The sequence below is a fragment of the Lepidochelys olivacea genome (genome assembly GCF_965140295.1).
Source record: "Lepidochelys olivacea isolate rLepOli2 genome assembly, chromosome: 22".
Taxonomy (NCBI): Eukaryota; Metazoa; Chordata; order Testudines; family Cheloniidae; genus Lepidochelys; species Lepidochelys olivacea.
Genome location: NC_140432.1, coordinates 4,359,287 through 4,370,423, shown reverse-complemented (window position 1 = coordinate 4,370,423; position 11,137 = coordinate 4,359,287).

Here is an 11,137-nt window from a genome sequence, read left to right as displayed (position 1 = left end):
AGGAGTATTTCAGGCAGGACTGCACGGAGGGTTCCAATAAGAAATGGTGCACCAAAGTTATCGTTGTTATTGGAACAAGGAGGTTAGCCTGGCCTCTGATTGATACATGGCTAGATTTACCTCGCTGCGCCTTCTCTGTGAGTGACTGCAGTGTGATCTAGACAGGGGAGGAGGAAAATGAGTACAAAACAAATCTGGTCTATTTCTTGTTCTGACCCACTCCATCTATCCTTTACATCTTTGGCTGGCAGCAGACGGTGCAGAAGGACTGCATGCCATCCACATCTCATGGCTGCTTGGCAGAAGATGGTACAGTACGACTGCTAGCAATCCTCATCTCTTGCCTGCCTGGCAGAAGATGGTACAGTACGACTGCTAGCAGTCCGTATCGCCTGCCCGCTCACCATAAGACGGTTCAATAGGACTGCAGGACTAAAGAGAATGACCTGGTCAAGTCACTCCAAATTTAGTCCCTGCGCCCATGTCTGCCCAGGCGCTCCCAGCCGACGTGGCCAGGAGCACCTCGGACACGACGAGGACGACTACCAGTCATATTGCACCGTCTGCTGCCAGAAGGCAATGGGTTGCTGCTACTGTGCAGCAAAGCCGTACCGCGTCTGCCAGCACCCAGGAGACATAGGGTGACGGTTACCTGAGCTGGCTCCATGCTTGCCGTGGTATGGTGTCTGCACAGGTAACTCATGAAAAAAGGCGCGAAACGATTGTCTGCCCTTGCTTTCATGGAGGGAGGGAGGGAACGGGGGCCTGACGACACGTACCCAGAACCACCCGCGACAATGTTTTAGCCCCATCAGAGTGCTCCATTGTGAGTGCTCTGGACAGCACTCTCAGATGCCCGATTGTTTGCCATTGCTCTGACGCTGGGAGGGGCGCTTACAGGGTTGGCTTCAGGGAGCTAAAATCAACAAAGGGGGTGGCTTTACATCAAGGAGTATTTCAGGCAGGACTTCACGGAGGGTTCCAATAAGAAATGGTGCACCTAAGTTATCGTTGTTATTGGAACAAGGAGGTTAGCCTGGCCTCTGATTGATACATGGCTAGATTTACCTCGCTGCACCTTCTCTGTAAGTGACTGCAGTGTGATCTAGAAGAATGAGTCCCCTAGACAGGGGAGGGGGGGAAGCAAATCTGGTCTATTTCTTGTTTTGATCCACTCCATCTATCTTTTACATCTTTGGCTGGCAGCAGACGGTGCAGAAGGACTGCATGCCATCCACATCTCATGGCTGCTCGGCAGAAGATGGTACAGTACGACTGCTAGCAGTCCGTATCGCCTGCCTGCTCACCATAAGATGGTTCAATAGGACTGACTGCAGGACTAAAGAGAATGACCTGCTCAAGTCACTCCAAATTTAGTCCCTGCGCCCATGTCTGCCCAGGCGCTCCTGATCGACCTCACAGAGGCGACCAGGAGCACCTCAGACATGACGATGACGGCTACCAGTCGTACTGTACCGTCTGCTGCCACAAGGCAAGGGGTTGCTGCTACTGTGTAGCAATGCCGTACCGCGTCTGCCAGCATCCAGGAGACATAGGGTGACGGTTACCTGAGCGGGCTCCATGCTTGCCGTGGTATGGCGTCTGCACAGGTAACTCAGGAAAAAAGGCGCGAAATGATTGTCTGCCCTTGCTTTCACGGGGGGAGGGAGGGTGGGAACGGGGGCCTGACGATATGTACCCAGAACCACCCGCGACAATGTTTTAGCCCCATCAGGCATTGGGATCTCAACCCAGAATTCCAAGGGGCAGCGGAGACTGCGGGAACTGTGGGATAGCTACCCACAGTGCAACGCTCCGGAAGTCGACGCTTGCCTCGGTACTGTGGAAGCGCTCCGCCGAGTTAATGCACTTAATGCACTTAGAGCATTTTCTGTGGGGACACACACACTCGAATATATAAAACCGATTTCAAAAAAACCGACTTCTATAAATTCGACCTAATTTCGTAGTGTAGACATACCCTAAGCTACTTCCTACCCTGTCTCTGGTGTAGTGGTCCTGGCATCTCCAGGGTCTCTGGGCTCCTCAGCCCATGCAGCTCTCAGGAGCAGCATCACTCCTTGGGAGTCTGCAGGAGCTTGGGCGTTCACCTGGGTCTCGACATCTCTGCCCCCGCCACCTGGAGCCTCAGTAATTCCTAGACTGGAGCTTGCAGCATGCATCTTCCCTCTTCAGCAGTCAGCACTGAATGAGCCGGGCTGCTCCCTTTTATACCTGGTGTCCAGCCAGAGCATGCCCAGCAGGACTGAAGGGGCATGGCCTCCTGAGCCCAAAGGATGGTATTAACCCTTGTAGTACCAGTGCGAGGCAAGCAAGCCCCATCATGCCAGTATAACACCCTCCACACCAAGGGCTGTACTGGTGTACCTACATGGGTAGAAAATCAAACCCTTATCCAACGTGGTTATACTGGTACAAAATCCATGTCCCTCCCTGGGGATTTGCTCCTGGTGGGAAGGCTTGTTCCAAGGCCCCAGAGATCTGAGGCTGGCGGGAGCTGTAGTTCCCGGTAGGGCCACCCAAGCCGGAGAGGCAGTGCCCAGACAAAAAGCAGCTCACTGGTCTCCAGGGTGCTGGTTTTCAGCAACTGATCCTTGCAGAAAATGTGAAGTTCGAGAAACACAGCCAGGGAGCCATTCCCTTCAGGGACGGCCATGCCTTGTTTGTGCCCTAAGCAACTTTTGGTGGCATGGGGATTCCAATTCAGGAAATCTGTGGGCAGTCCAGGCCTTTCTCTCCACAGAAGTCATTACAGGGCAGTGAAGAGTGACTGCCCACCACCCCTATAAAAAGTCTTATAATCAATCATTTGGGGCAGATTCTCTGTCCTGTTCTTCTCCTTTGGTGCCACTCAGGAGCATAAAACATCTACAGTCATCTCTGGAGAGTCCCCCAATGGGAGGCAGGCACCAACCAGCACAAAGCAGTGTAGCTGGTTCCCAGTGGCGGATTACCCATGGGATGGAGGAAACCCCTGCTGCGGACCCCCCCCGACCCCATCCCCAGCAGAAGCTTGGACGGGGGAAGCTTCCCCAGCAGCCTTCGACCCCATTCCTGGCAGAAGCTGTGCGACGGGAGAAGCCTCCCGCCCCCACCAGTAGCCTCAGACCTTGGCAGAGGAAGCCCCAAGTGCCCCGACCCTGTTCGGCAGAAGTGCTGGTGAGGCAGAGGAAGCCCCCATGCCCCGACCCTGGTTCCACACAGTAGCATGGGGCATGGGGGTGGAAGTCCCAGCACCCAGACCCGCCCTGCGGCCCTGGGACTGATGGAGCTTTCACTCCCTGCTGTGGCCCTGTGGCCATGGTGCAGGGACAGCAGTCTCCACTCTTGGGGCCTCAGTGACGGGGTCAGAAAGAGCAAATGGGTTATGGGGCTGGTGGAATGGGGCAGGGAGGATCCTGGGTGGAACAGGAAGGGGTCATGGGGAAGGGGCAGAAAGGGGTGGAATGGGCGGAATGGGGCAGGGCCACAGGTGGAACATGGGGCGGGGCCACAGGCAGAAGGGATGGGGCTCAGGGCCCCAGGAAACCTTAGTCTGCTTCTGCTGGTTCCCATGCTTTCCTTCCTCCCTGTTACTGGAGTGACTGGAGCATGCACTAATGTACGCTGGCTAGGGCTGGATGGTTCTTAGCTTTTCCTTGTTGCTGGGCTGCCCTGGGTGGCTGCATGATTGGAAGCGTTGTCCTGTGCTAGGAAGTCCCCTGGGACCCGGCAGAACCCCAGTGGTTCTCAACCTGCAGCCCAATCAGCAGAGAGCTGCGGGCTATGTGACATCCTCAGGGCCATACAGGTGGTATTGGATTTAGCCCACAGTGGTAAACAGGTTGAGAACCACTATGCTAGATCCTCCAAGCTCCTCTCTGTGGGAAAGGGCCAGCTGCCTACGCAGAGTAGCCAGGGGAGAAGAAAGCAGAGGAGAGGAGAAGAGAGACCCAAGCGTTGGAGGGGCACATGCAGGAGAGAAAGGCAGTCAGACCCAATAGTGAGTGGGGCCATGGAGCTAGACATATAAGGGAAGCGGGCAGAAGAGGAACAGGCAGCTGAACAGCCCATGCCTGGGCATGGGAGAGGAGACACACAGTGCCGGAGGAGCAGGAAGTGAAATGAAGAGCAGGCAGGTGACCAGGCCTCCACTGACGCTCTAACCCCAACAATTTTTCAAATAGGAAGAAACACTCCTGGACCAAGACAGTGAAAACAGAAACACTTCCCGCCTGTAGTTCTGTTCCATCAGCCACTGCTGTTTCCTATTTTGGGAAGGGCGCCAGGGGGAGTGGGAGGGGAGGTGGGCACATGGCACTGCAGGGCACGTCGAGGGGGTGTTGCGGGTTAGGTCCACAACTCTCTCCCCGTTAAGATGCAATCCAGGCTGTGCCAAAGCTTAAGGAATCTGGGGTCACCCTGATGCTCACCTGTTCTCAACACCACAGGGACAAGGAATCACATAGTTATACAGTGTGGCAAGGGACATTGAGGGGAAGGCCTCTATGCCATTATGCTTCCCCCGACAATCACACACACACACAAACTCACAGATGATATCCACCGCGGAGATGCTTTAGCTGCTTCGCGGCAACACAAATGCCATTGTGGCCAAGAGCCTTTTGCAGAGGTCAGAACTTGTACTCCAATCAAAGGCATCAACAGCAGAGTAATAAACTTTATTGGGGCTTATCAGAAGCAAATAAAGATTCTCAACAGCGTGAGATACAAAGCAGCAAAGAATTTCCATAAATGCCAACAAAGCCTTGACAGAAGTGTTGCCATGCGGAACTCCTAGGCACCTGCTGCCTCATGGGACCCTCAGCCCAGGGGAGGTACCCAGGCACCCTGCACACCATATGGGGAGAGTTAGGCACCTAAGAAAGGGATCCTCAGGGGCCAGCAATGTGAGCGAGGAGCTGCCTGATCTAGTCCGGCATGAAATGCAGAGGAAAGGGACAGGGCTTAGGGCCAGATCCTCAAAGGTAGTTAGGTGCCTAACTCCCATGGACCTGAGCCTTGGGGCATTTCCTCCTCTCAGGATTCTCAGCCATGATCCCTCTCCAGGAGCCAGGCACCTAAGCCAGATCAGCCTTATCTCACAAATAACGGAGAGAGAGAGCCAGCCCATCACAGCCAGTAGCTCAGTTGTCAGGGCACTCACCTGGGTAGGGAAGAGCCAGACTCTAGTCCCTGCTCTCCCTATTTTGGAGCTCCCAGGTGAGCACCCCACCCACCCAGCTATTGAGAATACGGTTTGGGGGGGGGGGGGAGGCGTGCCAGGGCGTGTCTCTAAATCTCCCTATTAATGGGGCCAGAGTGTGCAAGAGACTGAGACAGTCTGGTGGTCAGGGTACTCCTGGGATGTGGCAAAGGCAGGTTCAGTCCCTGCTCCAATAATTCTTGATGTAGCGATACAAAGGGAACAGTTCCAGGAGGAGAGCTTGAGATACAGGCCCTCACCTGGATACAGGCTGCTGTCCAAACCAGGCAGAGGGGGATCCAAACCTGGGCCTCCCACATCCCCAGTAAGAGCTCCACCCACTGGTCTGTTGGGGAATCTGGGGACAAACACACACGGCTGCCTTTTCTGCCAGGCCTGACCCCGTGCCCATGCTCTCAGCATGCCTCTGGGATGGGGCCCCGCTGGTGAACTAGGCAGGGGAACACCTTGTTTGCGACTCCCACAGGGCCATGGTTTGTGCTAGGGCTCCAACCTGTTGGTTAGTCCTGGGGTGTCATCAGGACACAGGAGACTTTGAACGTGGGGGAAAGGGGAGCACTTTGGTGCCCACGAGGGAAGCAGCAGCTGCGCGCTGGTGCGGAGAATGTCCGTGGTGCCAATACGTTGCACTTAGGCAGCGGAAGAGGCTATTAGGCACCTGCACTTTGTGAAGCTGGCCCTCGGTAAATGGAATATGTCACAGCTTTGCCCCGAGCCAGCAGTAAACACTGGGTCAATAGCCTAGATCCATATAAAATGTATTTATTTCTGAAAGTCACAATGCGAGGGGAAGGGACGGACTGACAGTATTGCTACAAAGAGGGCGGGCTCAGCGCCAGGTTGCTAGCAACTCAGTAGTTATGACAGGTAAATTGGATGAGCAAGGCAAGCATGAATCATAGAATCATAGAATATCAGGGTTGGAAGGGACCCCAGAAGGTCATCTAGTCCAACCCCCTGCTCGAAGCAGGACCAATTCCCAGTTAAATCATCCCAGCCAGGGCTTTGTCAAGCCTGACCTTAAAAACCTCTAAGGAAGGAGATTCTACCACCTCCCTAGGTAACGCATTCCAGTGTTTCACCACCCTCCTAGTGAAAAAGGTTTTCCTAATATCCACCCTAAACCTCCCCCACTGCAACTTGAGACCATTACTCCTTGTCCTGTCTTCTTCTACCACTGAGAATAGTCTAGAGCCATCCTCTCTGGAACCACCTCTCAGGTAGTTGAAAGCAGCTATCAAATCCCCCCTCATTCTTCTCTTTCTGCAGACTAAACAATCCCAGCTCCCTCAGCCTCTCCTCATAAGTCATGTGTTCTAGACCCCTAATCATTTTTGTTGCCCTTCGCTGGACTCTCTCCAATTTATCCACATTCTTCTTGTAGTGTGGGGCCCAAAACTGGACACAGTACTCCAGATGAGGCCTCACCAATGTCGAATAGAGGGGAACGATCACGTCCCTCGATCTGCTCGCTATGCCCCTACTTATACATCCCAAAATGCCATTGGCCTTCTTGGCAACAAGGGCACACTGCTGACTCATATCCAGCTTCTCATCCACTGTCACCCCTAGGTCCTTTTCCGCAGAACTACTGCCTAGCCATTCGGCCCCTAGTCTGTAGCGGTGCATTGGATTCTTCCGTCCTAAGTGCAGGACCCTGCACTTATCCTTATTGAACCTCATCAGATTTTTTTGGCCCAATCCTCCAATTTGTCTAGGTCCTTCTGTATCCTATCCCTCCCCTCCAGCGTATCCACCACTCCTCCCAGTTTAGTATCATCTGCAAATTTGCTGAGAGTGCAATCTACACTATCCTTCATATCATTTATGAAGATATTGAACAAAACCGGCCCCAGGACCGACCCCTGGGGCACTCCACTTGACACTGGCTTCCAACTAGACATGGAGCAATTGATCACTACCCGTTGAGCCCGGTGTAAAGTAGAGCAATGTACACTGTTTGGGCCCGGGCTATGAACATGACAGGCCTGTGACAAACAGCTACCCCCAAGAGAAGTCAGTAATGAGAGAGGAAATGTATAGAGACGGGAAACTTGATAATGCACGCAATGGTTGGGCTGTCAGGAACCCTATGCAGCAGGGCAGAGATAAGGAAGTGAAACAGTAAAGCTTTTGCTGACTCTGGGTGTCCATCATCCTGTGCCAAGAGCCAGAGCAAGGCCTAAACACCAAGAAGGGATCCGCCGTTTCGAGGGATAACTAGTCATGCAGAGTTACGACAGTTACTGCTTACAGATTTTGAATGGACATTTGAACTTCCGGCTTCTGGGCTTTAGCCAGTCCCTACCTATTAGAGACCAAGCTGGAGGCGTACCTAATGCTGTGGGTAGACAAACTGTTGCAGAGACTAGGGGTCATTGAGTACATCACTACCAGTGGTTTGCAGCCCAGGGGCTGCTTGAGACTCAATCAGCATGAGACATCCTCAGGGCCATACAGGTATTATATATATTTTGTGTAAGTGTGGCCCACATAACACAGAGAGAGCTGCCTATGCGGCCACAATGGTAAAGAGGTTGCGAACCAGTGATCACTACCCTTGATTTGACTAAAGAATGTTGGCAGATTCCCCTAACTGTGGCATCATTTGCAAATCTCGCCTTCCATACACCCTTCAGACTTCCTGCAAATTTCAAGCGATGCACTTTGGCCTATTCAGAGCAGCAGCCACTTTCCAGAGGTTGCTGAACAAGGTATTAAAACCACACAATTGATAAGCAGTGGCATATATTGACGATATCTTTGCGTACTGCAAGGCTTGGGGAGACTACTTCACACATTTCACAGTAGTCTTACAGACCCTCAGAAACATAAGACTAATGGTAAACCCATCTAAATGTAAATTGGCCAGATGACCTGGGTTATATGGTGGGGGGGGGGCGGGGCAATGCCTATGACCTCTGCAAGGGAAGGTGCAGGGTTTGCAGGACTGACTCATTGCAGGGCAGGTTTCAGAAAAGTGTCACAAGAGTGATTAAACAGTTAGGAAACCTGCCTTGTAGAAACAGACTCAAGGCGCTCAATCTATTCACCTTAACAAAGAGAAGGTTAAGGGGTGATTTCGTCACAGTCTGTAAGTACCTACATGGGGTACAGATTTTTAACAATGGGCTCTTCAGTCTAGCAGAGAAAGGTAGAATATGATCCAGTGGCTGGAAGTTGAAGCTAGACACATTCAGGCTGGAAATCAGGTGTAATTGGAACAACTTACCAAAGGTCGTGGTGGATTCTTCATTACTGCCAATGTTTAAATGAAGATTGGAATTGTTTCTGAAAGAGCTGCTCTAGGCATTATTGCGGAGAAGGTCTCTGGCATGTGTTTTACAGGAGGTCAGACTAGATGATCACAATGGTCCCTGGTCTTAGAATCTATGAATCTATAATTCATAGCTTCAGTAAAACACACAGTCTAATTGTTATAAATGTACATCAAGCACTACATATTTCCTAACAACCCCAAAACCTTCAAGGCCAGAGCACAGTCCAGCACAGCACATTAACGTGGCTAACCATTAAAGTGCTCTTTCAAAGCCTACCTCAACCTCATAGCTAGCTCCATGTTGAGCTCATGTAATGACCCTTGTGTCTGGTTGTTCAAACTCAGCAGACAGCTGCTCCCCTGCACCCTGGCAGTACCTTTTCTCCATTTGCTTCACAGATATTATGCAGAACACAACATGCAGTATAACCGTTGGGATATTTTTCTTACTGAGATCCAATCTGGTGAGTAAACACCACCAGCGTCCCTTCAATCTACTCAAACCTCATTCAACTGTAATTCTGCACTTGCTGAGCTGGTAGTTGCATCATTCCTTGGTGCTGTCAAGGTGGCTGGCAGACAGGTTCATGAGCCAGGGGAGCAAGAGTTAGGCTGGGTCCCCCACAATCACTGTGGGCATTTCAATGCTGCCAATGATAATCTGCCAGTTGGAAAAAAATGTCTCTGCTTGCAGCTTTCTGAACAGTGGTGTTTTCTTAAAGATGCAGATGTCATGCTTCTTCTCTGACCAGCCCACACTGATGTCAGTGAAGTGTCCCCGGTGATCCACCAAGGCTTGCATAAGCATAGAAAAGTAAACCTTTCTGTTGATGTACTCTGTTATAAGGTGGATAGGTGCCAAAATAGAGATGTCCATGCTGTCTATCATCTCATCAAAATTCAGGAACCCCACTGATGAAAATTCATCCACAAATCAGGAGATGATGAATGGCCCTGCACCTTTGCATGGCAACAGCCTCCACTGTGGATTTTCCAACTCCGAAATGATTCCCCACTGACCAGTAGCAATACAGCATTGCAAGCTTCTGGAGTGTGATCATCACTCGCTTCTCCATTGTCAGTGCAGCTCTCATTCTACTAAGATGGAGTGATAGGACACTGCCTTTCAGATGCTATGGCAAGAATGGGGGTTATCTGTGGTTTGAGGACAGGAGTTTTCAGCGTATGTCTACACTGCAATGTAAGCCCAGGCTCTGACTCAGCCCTGGTCTACCCTACGAGTTTAGATCGAATTTAGCAGCATTAGATCAATTTAAACCTGCACCCATCCGCATGATGAAGCCATTTTTTTCGACTTAAAGGGCTCTTAAAATCGATTTCTGTACTCCTCCCCCGACGAGGGGATTAGCGCTGAAATTGACCTTGCTGGGTCTAATTTGGGGTAGTGTGGTTGCAATTCGACGGTATTGGCCTCCGGGAGCTATCCCAGAGTGCTCCATTGTGACAGCTCTGGACAGTGCTCTCAACTCAGATGCACTGGCCAGGTAGACAGGAAAAGGCCTGCAAACTTTTGAATCTCATTTCCTGTTTGGCCAGCATGGCAAGCTGCAGGTGAGTGCAGATCTCATCAGCAGAGGTGACCATGATGGAGTCCCAGAATCACAAAAGAGCTCCAGCATGGACCGAACGGGAGGTACGGGATCTGATTGCTGTATGGGGAGATGAATCTGTGCTATCAGAACTCCGTTCGAAAAGACAAAATGCCAAAACATTTGAAAAAATCTCCAAGGGCATGAAGGACAGAGGCTATAACAGGGACCTGCAGCAGTGCCATTTTGGGGACGAGGAAGATGATATTGAGGAGGAGGAGGTTGAAGATAGTGCACAGCAAGCAAGTGGAGAAACCGTTTTCCCTGAGAGCCAGGAACTGTTTCTCACCCTGGACCTGGAGCCAATACCCTCCGAACCCACCCAAGGCAGGCTCCCGGACCTGCCAGGCAGAGAAGGGACCTCTGGTGAGTGTACCTTTGTAGATATAATACATGGTTTATTAGCAAGTGTGTTTAATGATGGATTTTGCCCTGAAGATTGGGACGCATTTGCGGCCAGTACAGATACTGGAAAAGTCTGTTAACGTGTCTGGGGATGGAGCGGAAATCCTTCAGGGACATTTCCATAAAGCTCTCCTGGATGGTCACTCTTCATGGTCACCTGGTTGAAATAGGGTAATTTTATTAAGGGGACATTCAGAGGTGGCTGTTCCTGCTGGGCTGTGTGCCTGTGGCTGAACAGAAATCTTCCCCGCTGTTATCCACGTGCTGTGGGGAGGGGTGAAGCCATCATCCCAGAGAACTGGGTCTGTGGGGAGGGTTTAGTTGGGTTTGTGCTGCACGTTAACTCGAAAACCGCAGCCCCTCCTTTTAAATGGCCAACCCATCTTAAATGGCTGACCCAATGGCTGCTTGGTATGGGAAAGGAGGGCGCTGCTGTTTGAAACCATTCCCACATGTTATGAAGGTTAAAGAAGCCAGAAGACTGTGGCTTACCATGGCTGCCTGCAAGCCGAAGTCTGTTGCCCGGCCCTGCGTGTGTGATCTCTCACACCAAACCGGCAGGCCCTCAATATAAGAAGCAACATGCGACCTTGTACTGAAAGCACACGTGCTATG